A 17,074-nucleotide genomic window follows, 5' to 3' on the forward strand; every position below is an offset into this window, starting at 1 on the left:
TGTTGCTGGAAGGCAAACGATTCAATGCAGAATTACGTCACCAACGATTTGAAAATATGGCTTCTCCTGCCTTGCTTTTGGAGCACTTCCGCCTTCGTCACAGCAAGTTATGTACGCTAATTGACAAGTCTACGGTGGTGTTGCGTCACTTCCTGTTTGTGACGTATGCTGGAGGATTGCCTGTCATGCTTTTGGGACTGCACATTTTCATTTATGCTGACATCAATGAGCAGCTTTTAAACGGCATAATCATGTACATGATTGTACATTCATGTGCACAGCTGGCCGCAGTAACGATGACAGGAGCGGTTTTGTCTCTTGAGGTAAATGCGGGAGTGATAAGATTGCCCAGATTTGTCTTGCTGCCACAGCAGATGTGACATGTTAAATGAAAGTGTTACCCCCTTTGACATGACATTGACAGTTGAGAATAATAGGATCATGTGTATTTTACAATAAAGATAAATGCTACAGCATTGACGAGTGCTTTCTTGGTGCTGATGTAGGCGATGGCGTTGTTGCTGCTGCTGATGTTGATGCAGATGGCACAGGTTATAAAGTTCTTGCTGTCGACAACGAAGATAGAAAGGAAATAATAAATGAACACTCACATGTACTACTGAGGAAGAATACAGACACAAATGCCAAAGATGTTGGTTTGCTAAACACACACTTTGTACTAATGTATATCAGTGTATTAATGTCTATTTTCAGATGCACAAACCGAGTGGTATCTTGTCTTCTCTACGCATTGAACAGATGGCAGGGAAACCATACAATGCTGTGAGTTAATTTACAACACTGGTGAAGACAAGGGCTTCACTCTTACTTTTAACAATCTGTACAATTTTCTTTTTACATTTAGTCAAGTTTTGACTAAATGTTTTAACATAGAGGGGGAATCGAGACGAGGGTCGTGGTGTATGTGTGTGTGTGTGTGTGTCTGTGTGTCTGTGTAGAGCGATTCAGACTAAACTACTGGACCGATCTTTATGAAATTTGACATGAAAGTTCCTGGGAATAATATCCCCGGAATTTTTTTTTTTTCGATAAATGTCTTTGATGACGTCATATCCGGCTTTTTGTAAAAGTTGAGGCGGCACTGTCACGCCCTCATTTTTCAATCAAATTGATTGAAATTTTGGCCCAGCAATTTTCGACGAAGGCCGGACTTCGGTATTGCATTTCAGCTTGGTGGCTTAAAAATTAATTGATGACTTTGGTCATTAAAAATCTGAAAATTGTAAAAAAAGAAAAGTTTTATAAAACGATCCAAATTTACGTTCATCTTATTCTTATCATGTTCTGATTCAAAAAACATATAAATATGTTATATTTGGATTAAAAACAAGCTCTAAAAATTAAAAATATAAAATTATGATCAAAATTAAATTTCGGAAATCGATTTAAAAACAATTTCATCTTATTCCTTGTCGGTTCCTGATTCCAAAAACATATAGATATGATATGTTTGGATTAAAAACACGCTCAGAAACTTAAAACGAGGAGAGGTACAGTAAAGCGTGCTATGAAGCACAGCGCAACCGCTACCGCGCCAAACAGGCTCGTCACTTTTACTGCCTTTTGCACTAGCGGCGGACTATGTTCAGTTTCATTCTGTGAGTTCCACAGCTTGACAAAATGTAGTAATTTCGCCTTACGCGACTTGGTTTTTTTTTAAATTAAAGGGCCGCATTAATTGTTGCATCTTATTGCTAGAAGGAAGATTATCAATCAATCAATCAATCAATATGAGGCTTATATCGCGCGTATTCCGTGGGTACAGTTCTAAGCGCAGGGATTTTTTTTTTTAATGCAATTTATATCGCGCACATATTCAAGGCGCAGGGATTTATTTATGCCGTGTGAGGTGGATTTTTTTATACAATACATCACGCATTCACATCGGCCAGCAGATCGCAGCCATTTCGGCGCATATCCTACTTTTCACGGCCTATTATTCCAAGTCACACGGGTATTTTGGTGGACATTTTTATCTATGCCTATACAATTTTGCCAGGAAAGACCCTTTTGTCAATCGTGGGATCTTTAACGTGCACACCCCAATGTAGTGTACACGAAGGGACCTCGGTTTTTCGTCTCATCCGAAAGACTAGCACTTGAACCCACCACCTAGGTTAGGAAAGGGGGGAGAAAATTGCTAACGCCATGACCCAGGGTCGAACTCGCTTCCGAGCGCAAGTGCGTTACCACTCGGCCACCCAGTCCATTAAGCTTCCAGATTAAGCTCTCGTGAACAAACAGTTCAACTCCCATGCCAACTCACCTCCCCTTTTTTTTCTTAAACCTCCTACCCCCTAAAGACCGTCCTTAATTGAGCCCGAAGTGGACTTCGCGAAGACTTTTTTTACCAAAAACTCAGTGCTAAAGCTTGGTACGCGTAATCGACTTCGCCCAGCTAAGGACAGGCTTAACCCTCGTACTTTTTTTCCCATTGAGACCAAAAACTTTGTGTTGCAAGGCTTTGATGGGCTGTTTTGCGCTCCAAATTTGAAACGTATTTACTTTAAAGTCAGATCTGCTTTGAGATAAAATAAAAATAAAAAAACATGTTTTGATTGTACATATTTTTTAGATTCAATGTACAAAGCATGTGTGTTTCAGATATCAGCGTTTCAGTCTCAGCTACAGAGCGGACCGATTGGGTTTCACGTGTATCGTCTCTTCACCATCGACACGTCAACCATCCTCATGGTGAGTTTGCCCACGATTGCTACATCCTCACAGATCAAAACAGATAGACAACTAATGTTCAAAAATCAAACATTTTAAAACCAGCCGTACAGCGACGTTCAATTTTTGTAGCAAACAAGATATTCACAATAACATCGACTTATTGTCGACAGACAGACAAATAAATGAAACGAAAACTTATCTCAGAAAGTGTTGCTTGTGATCAGTCTCTGGCCAAATTGTCAGAACCATAAGCCGTATATGGCTCTGAGCCATCTTGACAGACACTGATCACAACCAACACTTTTTAAGATAAGTTTGTCCAAAATAAAGACCTGTATGTGTTGGTATGTTCACTATAAAGACGATTTGGTCGATGTACTTGTTAATTAATGTACTTGTTTTGTTTCAAAAATTGAATATTGCAGTACCTTATCATTCTTGTTTTTTTTTTTTTAAATTCTTGATTTTTGAAAATTAGCTGTCTTATTGTGTTACGAAAATTGAACGTTGTAGTAAACCTAACTATTCTTGTCCTTTGATTCTTACATCCTTACAGTACGTACTTTCACCATCGGTACGTCAGTCATCCTCATTGAACAGTACGTTTGCACACCATTGCTACATCCTTATTCTAATTACTTTCACTTTAGACATGTCAGCCATCCCCATGGAACGTTTGCCCACCATTGCTTCATCCTTATTGTAATTACTTTCACTCTAGATACGTCAGCCATCCCCAGGGAACGTTTGCCGCGCCCACCATTGCTATATGTTTATTTTAATTACTTTCACTCTAGATACGTCAGCCATTCCCATGGAACGTTTGCTCACCATTGCTATATGTGTATTTTAATTACTTTCACTCTAGATACGTCAGCCATTCCCATGGACCGTTTGCTCACCATTGCTATATGTTTATTTTAATTACTTTCACTCTAGATACGTCAGCCATTCCCATGGAACGTTTGCTCACCATTTCTACATATTTCTACTTACTTTAACTTTTCATACGTCATCAATCCACACAGTTCATACCTTCATCATTCAAACGTCAAACATCCAGCGGAAGGGGGGGGGGGGGTATATAGTGTGTGATTTTGTTCTTGTCTGTTGGTGTGTATGGGTGGGAGGGTGCGGATAAATAAATCTGTTCAGATAAAGAGTGTTGCTTTTTGAAAACAAAAAGATTTTATGTCATTATGGAATAATAACGTTTCTTCCACAGATTTGTGGCACCGTCTTGACATACGCAGTGATCACCATTCAGTTCAAACCCAATGAGGAGGACGTCGGCACCAACGTCACTTCCGCTAATATGTCACTACATTGAATTGGTTTAACAACAACAAAAGACTCCTGTAGCTATTCCTCTTCTTATGTTCATTTGAAAAAGGGACGTATTTAAATTGCCACGTGTTTTATAATATCATCACATACAGACCAATATTTCTTTCTAAAAACGTAACAATTTAGCAGGATGAATATACAGGTTTTTTTTCTCTTCGCAATATTTCAACCAGGGGTTGTGCCGTGTCAGGCATTATATTTTACTTTGGATTACGGCCTACATTAGCTGGGTTTTGTCTGCACAAACCTCTCTCTCTCTCTCTCTCTCTCTCTCTCTCTCTCTCTCTCTCAAACACACACACACGAACACACACACACACGAACACACACACAGACACACACACACACACACACACACACACATACCTCAAGTTACACACGTACAACAATACACACTCACTCACACGCACTCACTCACTCTCTCAAACACACTTCATACACACACCCATACGCACATATAGACAGACGGACATACACACCTTTACAAACAAACACACATACACACACTTACGCACACGCACAAACACACTCCCACCCGTACCCACTCTCTCTCTCTCTCTCTTTCTCTCTCTCTTATACAAACAGACACACACACACACACACACACACACACACACACACACACACATACGTACACACACACATTGACTCACACAAATCTCATACACACAAAACACACACTAATACGAACATACACGGTTGGCCTAGTGGTAAGGCGTTCGCCCCGTGATCGGGAGGTCGTGGGTTAAAACCCAGGCCGGGTCATACCTAAGACTCTAAGATTGGCAATCTAGTGGCTGCTCCGCCTGGCTTCTGGCATTATGGGGTTAGTGCATGCTAGGACTGGTTGGTCCGGTGTCAGAATAATGTGACTGGGTGAGACATGAAGCCTGTGCTGTGACTTCTGCCATGTGTGTGGCGCACGTTATATCTCAAAGCAGCACCACCCTGATAATTATGGCCCTTCGTGGTCGGCTGGGCGTTAAGCAAACAAACAAACAAATACGCACATAAACAAACACAATCATATACACACTCATACACACACAAACATACACACAAACTCATGCACACACACACACACACACACACACAAATACACACACACCACACACATACGAGTACAGACTCATGCGTGCACACACACACACACACACACACACACACACACACACACACACACACATACACTAACACTAACACATGTGCACAAAATGAACACACACACACACACACACACACACACACACACACCGCGCGAGAGAAAAAGACTACAGGGAGGCATGACGTCATGATGCATTTATCGACGTCAAAGACTTTTGACCGTGACGTAATCTTCTCACGCGAGCTTCATCCATAGTCTTGAACAACCACACACAAATAGACTTGGAAAGTACAGAATTTCTACCCGTCCAAAGCGGCCTTGGGTGGCGTTTGCTGAAAAAATGGGGGCGACTATTGCACCCACCGTATTTTTGTTAGTATGGTCCCAATTTTTGGTGAACTTCCATCTCCAACTGTAGCACGTAGCCGGGCACAAAGAATCCTTCTTTATCATGTATTATCGGTATGAAAATGCGTTCGTGGGATACCTCCAGCTTCGCTGGGACAAACACACACAAACCACACACACACACACACACACACACAAACACACACACCTAAAGTGTGGATGGTTACCTAAGAGGCGGCACTGGGTGTAGTGCCTTTCTAGTGCACTTGCACTACAACAGCACTGGGTGCAGTACTCGCTCCGGCATCGAAGAATTTTGCACTAAAAAATGCACAAAATTTGACCTATTTCGTCGCCTATAGAGGACGGAAAGAATGTCATTTTGAACATTGTTATGACATTCTTTCCGTCAAAAAAGTCAATTTAACGGTGTTAAATGAAGCGACCATCCACACAATTAGGTTGCCATCCAGAGTTTAGGTTGCCATCCACGTGTGGATGGTTGCCTTATGGTGATTTAGGCAACCAAACCTGTGGAAACATGGGTACACACACACACACACACACACACACACACACACACACACACACACACACACACACACACACACACTCACACAAGAAAATAAATCTTTCAGATGGTCGACGACAATAATAAAACAATATCTTTGCTTTCCAGTTTGCTTATGCAGTGCAGTCACAACCATGAAATTTCACGTTGTAAAACCACGTGAATGAGGAAGGGAATCGCCAAGCCCACACGTAAGACTGGTGCCTGAAAAGCACCCCATGTGACAAAGGATCCAAACTGACGTCATCCAATCGACGTTATTCTTGGTGGAACTTGGCTGATTTGGTCGAAACTGACGTCATCTAATCTATGGAACGCGAAAAGGGTCAAATGATCGATCAAAATGATCGATCAAAATGATCGATCATTTTCGCGTGTGACCCTTTCCGCCACGCGCGCGGAAAGGGTCAAACGATCGATCAAAACGATCGATCAAAACGATCGATCATTTTCGCGTTTGACCCTTTCCGCCACGCGCGCGGAAAGGGTCAAACGATCGATCAAAACGATCGATCATAATGATCGATCATTTTCGCGTTTGACCCTTTCCGCCACGCGCGCGGAAAGGGTCAAACGATCGATCAAAACGATCGATCATAATGATCGATCCTTTTGCGCTGTTTCCGGAAAATCATGGAACGGATTAGCACAGAGAACGCAACTAGAAATTAAAATGAGTAGATTGCGTGTTCTGGTGCGGCGTGAAGGAGCATGAAATATCAAGAGAAATAAACAAAAAATCTGCTTGTTTTAGCGAGTACATTTAGGGGTGTGTAGTTAAAATTACTGTGTGAAAAGTGTTTGGCGCGAAGCGTTCGTCTGCAACAGATCTAGATGTGCCACTTTCAGCACGTATACAGGAACGTGTACGGGTAACGTCATCAAATCTAGTTTTTACGTCAGGTGACGTCATAGGAAAATCTCCGTCATTGCGCAGGCGCGGTGAACTCTTCACCTTCGAAAGTGGTAAACAAACCAGCATGGGAGCATGGTAACAGTGCGAAAGTGGTTGATCGATGCAATATTATTTTGGCAAGCAAACAAGACAAACATAAGCGGAACGCAAACGTTTCTCTCAGTTCTTCCGCACATTACGACAGCTAAAACTGCCCGGCCGGGGAGATGTACGCAGCATATAGGCTGAGTCAGTGTCGTCGAAGATTTGAGTGATGGCTCAGTCGGTATGTCCTGGGAAAAGGTCCGTGTCCCTCCTAATGATTGTGCATTTAAAGCAAAGCTGGAACTTTGCAACAGACAATGATGTATGGATGTATTTAAGTTTGTGTTTCAATTTATGGGAGCGAGACTGACATTTCTGAACTGAAAAAGTCGTGTTTTGTGGAGTTTAGAGTTGTCAGTAGAGACCGAGTCAATCGTTGAAAAGAAATAATTGCATGGTTCACCGATGGAGAGTTAAACGACCATAAAACCGCACCACATGTATGTCATGAAGCTTTCTAAGTTCTACACTATACAACAAAAGAAAATTAAATGAGGGAATCAAGACATAATAGATCAACTCTCTCTCTCTCTCTCAGTCTTTATCTCTCTCACACACACACACACACGAACACACACACACACACACACACACACACACACACACACACACCCTCAAACACAAACACGAACACACACACACTCTCTCTCTCTCCCGCTCTCTCTCTAAACCGCTAAGAGGGAGGGATCGAGAGAGTTGAGAACAAGAGTGCCAGACAAAGGAAGGAATTTAATTTTGAGCCGATCATTATGATTAAACAAATTAAGAAACAAGCAAGTTAGCAAGCAAATCCTTAAAAATGTGTGATGTCATAATAGGTACAAAAGGAGCCAACAACGTTTTGGCCTGGTGTTCTGCTTACAAAATAAACTAGTAAAAGAATTGTGAGATGTAAAGAGAAAAGATTAAATGGAAACACTACCGAATTACAAGACATCCTCAGTGACTTGAATCATGCACTTATGATTTTCTGCTTTTTTTCCAGATCGGGTAGAATACTTTATGTCAGTGACATATTTAAAGGCACAGTAAGCCTCCCGTAAACCATCACAGAGCTCCCCGAGCGTCTAAATACAGCACAAGCATACTTCCATTTGAACGCTCACCGAACGGGAACATCCTGGCTGCTTTCTGTCGAGCGTGAGACATTTTCAAAGAATTTATTTTCGTAGACTTGTTCCGTTAACAACAACGGCGCCTCGTTTTTGCGCTAGACCTAACTTTTAAAATCTAAATAATAAATTGACAGCTTGTTACACAAACATTCTTTAATCATAAAAGAATTCGTTTTTCATCAAGACAAGATCAGAACAATTCGAAGTTGTGAAAGTTTAAAAAAAGAAAAGCCCGGAAGCAGGGTCACGCAAGGGTCGTAGCAGACGACGGCCGGTTTATCAGTGCAAATCGCCGTTCCTCTCAACAGTCAAAAGCCATCGCTAGAGTTCTTGTGAACCACAGCCGTTGTTTCGTGCATAAAAAAAACGTGCTATTGTAGATAAGCTCACGTCGAGTCGCATTCAAATGACTAACTATGACGACTGCATTGTCAAAAGGGAAAAATGGATCACACGGGTTCACGATGGCTCAGGGGTAAGATAAACCACGCAAAAATAAATTCTTTGAAAATTGTTCGCTCTTTACGGAGGGCACCTAGGATGTTCTCAATTGGTGAGTGTTTAAATGAAATGGTGTTTGTACTGTGTGTAAAAGCCTGACCGTATCTGTGATGGTTTACGGGAGGCTTACTCTGCCTTTAAATGATTGCAATTGTGTGCTGGTCTTTAACGTGAATAATTAGATACAATGAATACATTATTCAATGAGTAGGAAGTGACAATATTTTAATGTGTATGATCTTGTTTGATGAATGCCGCAAACACTCTGAGAAGTTCTTCTAAGCAAGCAAAGAAACAGAGGTAATGAAGTTGGATACTGAGATGACTATATTTTGTAACTTAGACACTCTGTCTATAAGGAAGCTAGCTGTTGCTTGAACATCATTTGAACATTAATCTGCGCCAGTTTAAATGCATTGCTTCAGTGGAGCTGATCATTAAAATGCATCTCATGTGTGAAATTTTAGCTTTGATGTTGCACTGACTTCAGAAGACTGGCCTGTTTCGTGAGTAAAAACTACAAACTTTTCAAGCTGACAGGAACAGAACGATGTTAAAATATAAGATATGATAAGGGAAATGTGAAGGCTAAATTAAACAAGGAATGAAATTGTAACCCACTCTGTACAAGTAGCGCGTTTTGCTGCATTGATCATGTTTTATTCTTTTGTGTTCTTTCGAGTTTCCGACAACATTTGTTGTGTCATTGTGTATGAACGTTTCAATGATAATGATGAACAATGATTGCATACTTAGTGTAAACGATTTCGCTCACCGACTCAGATGTGGCATGCAGGCTTCACGTGGAATAAGACCATCCCTCCACTTTAACATATACCAGCTGTCAAAAACCCGTGTGTTTACTTTGAAGTGTTGGAATGTTTGATCAATTAATTTGTTTAACTTCTACTGGCATCAATCCGCTAAATGTATTCATTTAAACATTCCAACTTTGCACACGACCCAGTCAGAATGTAAATGTTTGGTATGTATCAAAGTGTATAGATGGCCTAACCTCATGTAAGAGCCCTTGCAGTTATAAAATAGTAAGCCAAACTTGGCGTTTGCAAGAAGAACAGTGCCTTGAAACTGACATCAGCAACAACAACAACAATTTAATTATCCACAATCACAGTGACTCGGGTTTTCACCCCATCCAAACCACCAGCCATCCTCTCACTAAAAACCAAAACAAACTCCCCAAAACACACACACACACACACACACACACATTAAAACACATAGAGAATCATGAGATTTGTTTGTTTGTTTATTCATCCTGTAGAATGTTTCTTTAGCCACTGAGCCAACTATAATACTCGTCATAAAAAGTAGGCAGATGCGTTTGAAGGCAAATCTTTATGATGAGGCCGTTTATTAAAAAAAAAAAAAATACAGGTTGACCCAAAAACAATGCAACCCATAAAAAGGTTAAAAACTTCTACATTTGTGGACATAAACTTCAGCCTATGCATGACCCTTCTACAAAGTGACAATTTTGAAGATCAAATAGGCTGACTTTCGTGCAATTTTAAATTAAGTTTCCAATTTCGGGGATCCACTCAACGGTACGAGTTTTAAAATTGAGCGGTAGCCAAACTTGCCCGATCTAAGCGCTCAAGATTGTAACATTCGGGGCAATTCGAATCACGAAAGTATACCTCAATCAACATTCAGACCTGGGAATCCCTGTTTTGCACTTGGAGTATTCTCAAACAAACTTGTATTTTGTTTTTAAATGAGCGTACTCCACATTTAAACATGCTTCACACGCGTCTGTCGCACTGTTAATTAAGGTTACTAGTTTGTAATCATGAATCAAAGACAAAGTACTGGATCTGCTTCGGGTTGCGCCTGTGAAGAAAAGTAGTCGAGGAATATTAATCGTCGTATTTGTTTTTCCACTGGATAGTATTCTAGACACCCCACGCGGGTTAGGACCGGCACGGTTGGCCTAGTGGTAAGGCGTCCGCCCCGTGATCGGGAGGTCGTGGGTTCGAATCCCGGCCGGGTCATACCAAAGACTTTAAAATTGGCAATCTAGTGGCTGCTCCGCCTGGCGTCTGGCATTATGGGGTTAGTGCTAGGACTGGTTGGTCCGGTGTCAGAATAATGTGACTGGGTGAGACATGAAGCCTGTGCTGCGACTTCTGTCTTGTGTGTGGCGCACGTTATATGTCAAAGCAGCACCGCCCTGATATGGCCCTTCGTGGTCGGCTGGGCGTTAAGCAAACAAACAAACAAACAAACAAACGCGGGTTAGGGGGAGTCCCATATTGGTTGGACGACTGTTTCTCCTTTTACCCTTGTTAAGTGTTTCTTGTATAGAATATAGTCAATTTTTGTAAAGATTTTAGTCAAGCAGTATGTAAGAAATGTTAAGTCCTTTGTACTGGAAATTTGCATTCTCCCAGTAAGGTAATACATGTATATTGTACTACGTTGCAAGCCCCTGGAGCAAATTTTTGATTAGTGCTTTTGTGAACAAGAAACAATTGACAAGTGGCTCTATCCCATCTCCCCCCTTCCCTCCGTCGCGATATAACCTTCGTGGTTGAAAACGACGTTAAACACCAAATAAAGAAAAGTATTCTAGACAATCATGCGTACAAAATACGGCGAAATCGTATGGGTTCCCAGGTCTGAACATTAGACAATCAGTGACTTGAATACAGCAATTATACAAGATCAGGACATTTCCTGTGGATGAAGGCATGCATTTCATTGATGAAAATTGCGCGACATTGCACTTTACAACAAAGGGGTTAATGTTCCAGTCATTTGAGTTTAGTAAATATTTTCATAGTTGTTGTGCATTCTTCTTCTGCGTTCGTGGGCTGAAACTCCCATGTACACTCGTGTTTTTGCATGAGTGGAATTTTACGTGTATGGCCGTTTTTTACCCCGCCATTTAGGCAGCCATACGCCGTTTTCGGAGGAAGTTGTTGTGCATGAACTTCAGTTCTTCCACGACCATTCTACAAAGTTCCGAGTCTGTAGGTAGAATGGTCCGACATTTACAATTTCTCAAAAATGTGTTCCAAATTACACATCCTAAATTGTCAATGGAACGAAAGTTTTCCTGTATAGTGATTGCTCTGAACCTAGCTAACTGCTTTCTTCAGGTCACCGATGATCTAGGGGGTGTATACTCAGACATTCAGATAATATATAAGCTAAAAGTCTGGAGGGTTTAAATTAAGTAAGTATTGATACCGCTCATGGTCAAACTTCGTTTTAGTGAGTCGACCGCCGAATTTGGAATTTATTTTTGAAATAGAGCACAAAAGTCAGACCATTTGACCAGTTACATTTGATCTACAAAATGTCCACTTTGTGGAAGGGTCATGCACTGGCTGAGGTTTATGTACCTTAAAAATAAAGTGATTCAGTCAACAGATGTAGAAGTTATTAGCATTGTTTTAGGGTTACATTTTTTGGGTTTATCCTGTATATGACTGAAAAAGCCATTCATTCCCCAAACCTATTCAGAAAACAGATTGGGTTTATATGACATAGTGTCTATACAGTGGAACCAACAACACAGACACCCCGCAAAATCAAATTCGCAAAATCAATGTTCCCGCGTTAAAATTGACAAAAAATCAGAACTGCCTAAAACAAAACATCTTCTGCACGGCAATAGAAAAACCAATCAAATCTGCATCCAAATCAGTCAGTTGTGTTCACATATCTGGTCTAACACTGACATTAAGGCATGTTGATTGGTGTTGGTGTCATTCCTCTGAGAAGCTGTAAAAGGTGGTTTTTGAGGATGTTTTAGTGGGTAATGAGACAAAAACCGGTACGTTTTCGTAACTTCTCAACGCATTGCCTTCAACGTTGCGGTGATTTGTGCTAACACATGTGGAAAAGTTCATACGGATTTTAAAGTCATTTGAGACATTAGGTCTGCTGTTAATTGACATGCCAGAAAGAGTTCTTAAATTGATGGTAGGTCTTTGCTGACTCATTGAAAAACAATTTGTTGTTATCTTCAAGAACAATAACAGATACGCCACACAATTAAATTTCATGTACATATTTTATCAGACATGGGCGGTATGAGGATTTCAACGCGAAAATTAATCTTTAAGAATTTGACTCATTCAGAGCGCTGAGCGCAAATGTCGGCCTACGCCTAGCAAAGCTCACGGCTGACACGCTTAACTGATCATGGCTCTTTCATTTTCCAAGAATGTGTGTGTGCGTACAAGTGCGCTGTGAACAGTCATAGTTGAAAATGTATGAAATTGAAGGTACAATCATTGAAGCTTTCATTTTTCTTAATGCATGCTAATTTTTTTTTACAAATTCAGTTCATTGGACAGGGTACATTTTTATTTTTAAAATTCGTTCTGGCATGTCGCACACCAGCAGAACTAATATCTCACATGACTTGAGATTCTGTGTGTACTTAACGACATGTGTTAGCCCAAATCACTGACAAGTTTTAAGACAATGCGTTGAGGAGTTACTGAAATGTACCATTTTTTGGTCTCAGTTTTGTACTTAACAACATGTGTTAGCACAAATCACTGACAGTTTTAAGACAATGCGTTGAGGAGTTCTGAAATGTACCATTCTTGGTCTCATTACCCGCTAAAACGACTTTAAAAACTGCCTTCTGAGAGGATTGACAACTGCACCGCTCAGCATGCCATAGCGTTCATGTTAGACAAGATATATGTGAACAAAACTGACTGTTTTGGATGCAGATTTGATTGGTTCTGTCTAATGACATGCAAAACATGTTTCGGTTTAGTTGTTCTGATTTGTGTTGTTGATTTTAGCACGGGAAGCTTGATTTTGTGAATTTGATTCGGGGGAGGGGGGGGGGGGGTGTCTCAGTCTGTGTTGTAGGTTCCACTGCATAGACATTACGTCATGAAAACCCAATTTTGTTTCTGAATAAAGTAGGGAAAGTAATGGCCTTTTCAGTCATATACTTGGTTTTTCAATCAACAGCCTCATCAGTAAGATCTGCCCTCAAACGCATCTGCCTACTTTTTTTTATGACGGGTAGTGTAGAAACCTCTGGAAGCATTCTCAGCCGAATCAGATGGAAAAGCACAGAATGGTGATGGTACTCTGAATTTGATCATCGCCCCCAGCGAACCCAGGAACCAAGGTGCAAGCAGCCTTCCCCTAATGTAGCGGTCCTTCCTGAAAAATAAAGAAAGCACATAACTGAGCACGTTCAGTATTCACGGGGATGGGTTTTGGTTAGTTTTGGTTAGCGAGGGGAGGGTGTGTGTTGGGGGGAGAAGGTGTGTACTGTTGAGCAGTGTGTGTGTGTAGGGGGGGGGGGGGGAGGAGGATGCACTTGCTCTTCACATGACTATTGGGATCGGGGATAGTGTGTGTGATATTGTAATCTAAACTATTAAAAAAAATCTGTGCGTGTATGAACTTTGTGCTCGGCAGAAATGTTCCTCGATTTTAGTCAAAAACAAGTGTGCCCTCAACCCACACACTTTCGGAGTTTCGCTCTTCAGCATCAACGCTATACAGTTTCATTGGGAAATGTGTCTCGATTTCAGTCCAAAACAGAACTTTCAGGATCCAAAGCACTCGCCTGTCAGCCTTTTTTTCCAATTAAAATACATTCAACCCACCACATTTTCCAGTGATGAAGATACTGGGGATGTGTGTTGATCCCATTGATTTTGGCCATTTCAGATCTGGCCAGAGTTGTAGTTGTACATGGGATAGGAACATAACTTCACCCAGACACATCAAATATTGACATCCTGACAGTCAGTGCTTTATGTGCATAGTTGAATTTTGTTTATGAACGAATTTCTCAACAGTCACTAAAAGAAGTAACATGTTTGTTAATCTGAGAATGGTTTCCACAACAAAATCTAACTCTGAGCAGGAAGAAGCCAGGGTGTTGAATGTAGAAGTATTCGAGTGAACAGATTCATTCTTATTCCATGTAAAAGCCTGGCAAGATCTAGGATGGTGAGCCAAGGGAAGAATAACTGTATGTGCCTTTAAAATAATTCCAGTAAATTAGTAATGATTTCATTTTATCTTGAATTTTTGTTTTACTTTCCTGTACTGCAATAGTTCATTCACACTGTGTAATTTACTTTAAGAATAGTGGCAAAAGATTTGAGAAGAGAAAGAGAACTAAAACCAAGCTTTATGTACCATTTTGTATAAATAGTACATATTGTACCATGCAAGGATACATACAGATGTAAGAATTTATTTTATACAAAGCCGTAATGTCTTTGTGTCAATAAACTTGCATCTCCTGCCACTACTCTCAGATTCAGGTGTAACAAGTGTTGACATAGCTGAATGTATCTACATGTATCTAGATTGTAAGTGCATCTAATGTGAAACACAGATAGACTCTTTACAACACAAAGTACAAAAGTCTGCCAAAAACATCTACACAGCTTCAAACTACCATCACCAGTGCCAATTTATATCATAAATCAATTTTACAATAACAATTTAATAGGCACAAGCAGGTATAGTACTTGGTAGTGGTACAGAAATGTGTAACTTACTCTTCAGGGTAGTCTGTAAAGCAGCATACCCACTCAGTCTGAATCCTCTCCAGAATCCATATATATCTGAAGGCAAGAGCTGTATGAACACTTCACCACACATCATCTCTGGTTTCTTAGGAGGCCTGAAAAAAACCACCATAAAATAGTGGTGTCACTTCGTTGTTCAGATCACCATAAAATAATTAATTAACAATAAATAATAACTGTATTATAATTAAACCACTCGCACATTGATTCTTTTATCCCCTCTTTCACAATCATAGTTTATACAGCAGCAAATTGTGTGTAAAAAAATGTCTGTTTGTCTGTCTGTCTGTAAAAAATTCCATTTCAAACGGCAGAAATTAATATGTAAAGCGTGGAGAGCACTTGTGGTTCGCACTATATAAGCTCACCATAATAATAATAATAAAATAATTTACCTCTGACTCTGTTCATGCAGAGTAAATGTCAAGTATTTAAACAGAAAAATAAGTCATTGTTGAATAACCCTTCTAAAAATACACAATAGACACACTTTCAGTGGCAGTGATTCAAGTGAAGTCAGTTTCTTTCTTCATTTGTACACACAAAAAATTGTTTTGGGCCAGTTAGTGTTACTCTTGGCTTTACACACTTACTATATCAAATTATACATGCATTCAGCTTAGAACACATACTTCTAATGTTGGGAGTGCGGTGTGAGCCATGGCATTTACAGTTTAAAAATAAGGATCACAACAGTTTATTCAGAGATAGATTTGCCATTCACTGCATTATATTGTTAGTTGAACGAGATAGATCTACAGCAATGCTGTGAACAATGCATTAGATTTGCTGTGTTTTAGTGTCTACTGTTCATTGCTCCACCGTGCGCAGTTCTGAAGAAACCGATGCTGCTGTGCATAATCATTGATGCATTGACGATCGTTTATTGTCAATGTCACTGTCAGAAAAACAACAACTGTATCTTTCATCGTCACCACTACACAATGGCTCGTAGGCCTATTTTCCTATGACACTGAACACGCTTTCGGAGACACTCAGACAGTACTGCCTGGCCCATAGATCTAGATCTACCCTTGCTCTCACTTTCTAAAAAATTTATTATTGCAATATAATCTGACACACACTCACACACCGAGGCGCGCAAACGAACACACACACCGTGGGACACGCAAACTACACGCACACAACGGATGAATCTTGCTCTTACCTGTTGGATGATCCAAACCGATTAAAATTAGCGACAGGAAGATGTACAAGCCAAATTTGTACAGTCGCTGATGTAGAAAGTGGAAATTAAATGTAGTCAGTATTGTATTCATAGCAAATCTCCCGACTCAAGGTAGATCGTGTCCCAAATCAGCTGTGCCGGTCACTTCACGACTTGTATTTGAACCCCCTCCAAAGCGCAATCAATGTTTCAACTTCTTTGTCGACATCATTCTTTGGTTCATGCGTCGGACTGCTGAATATTTGATTTTTTTGTACAGCAAAATCAAAGACTGTCATGGCGGCCGCCATTTTTGTTTTTGCAATAGTTCGAAACTCTGAACTCCAGACTGTGTGCCGGTAAAATTCCGGTTACACTTTTTGTCGACACCGGATCCACTAAAATGATCGATCATTTTGATCGATCATTTTGATCGATCGTTTGACCCTTTCCGCGCGCGTGGCGGAAAGGGTCAAACGCAAAAATGATCGATCATTGTGATCGATCATTGTGATCGATCATTTGACCCTTTTCGCGTTCCATACTAATCGACGTTATACTTGGTGGAACATGGCTGATTTGGTCGAAACTGACGTCATCCAATCGACGTTATACTTGGTGCAGCATGACTGATTTGGTCGAAACTGACGTCATCAAATTGACGT

General features: G+C 40.5%; 2 long non-coding RNA genes across 2 annotated transcripts; one reads left to right on the plus strand and one right to left on the minus strand.

Annotated features, from left to right (window-relative positions):
* The first annotated feature begins 709 nt into the window (after window positions 1-709).
* LOC138960871 (uncharacterized) lies at window positions 710-6,370 on the plus strand. Its single transcript, XR_011454087.1, has 4 exons — window positions 710-783; window positions 2,626-2,715; window positions 3,923-4,055; window positions 6,177-6,370. It is a non-coding gene; the product is annotated as an uncharacterized lncRNA (long non-coding RNA).
* A 6,622-nt stretch (window positions 6,371-12,992) lies between these two features.
* LOC138961766 (uncharacterized) lies at window positions 12,993-16,728 on the minus strand. Its single transcript, XR_011454304.1, has 3 exons — window positions 16,410-16,728; window positions 15,212-15,336; window positions 12,993-13,850 (listed from the first exon to the last, which is right to left on the minus strand). It is a non-coding gene; the product is annotated as an uncharacterized lncRNA (long non-coding RNA).
* Between the last annotated feature and the right edge of the window lie 346 nt (window positions 16,729-17,074).

This window comes from Littorina saxatilis, linkage group LG3, assembly GCF_037325665.1.
Source record: "Littorina saxatilis isolate snail1 linkage group LG3, US_GU_Lsax_2.0, whole genome shotgun sequence".
NCBI lineage: Eukaryota > Metazoa > Mollusca > Gastropoda > Littorinimorpha > Littorinidae > Littorina > Littorina saxatilis.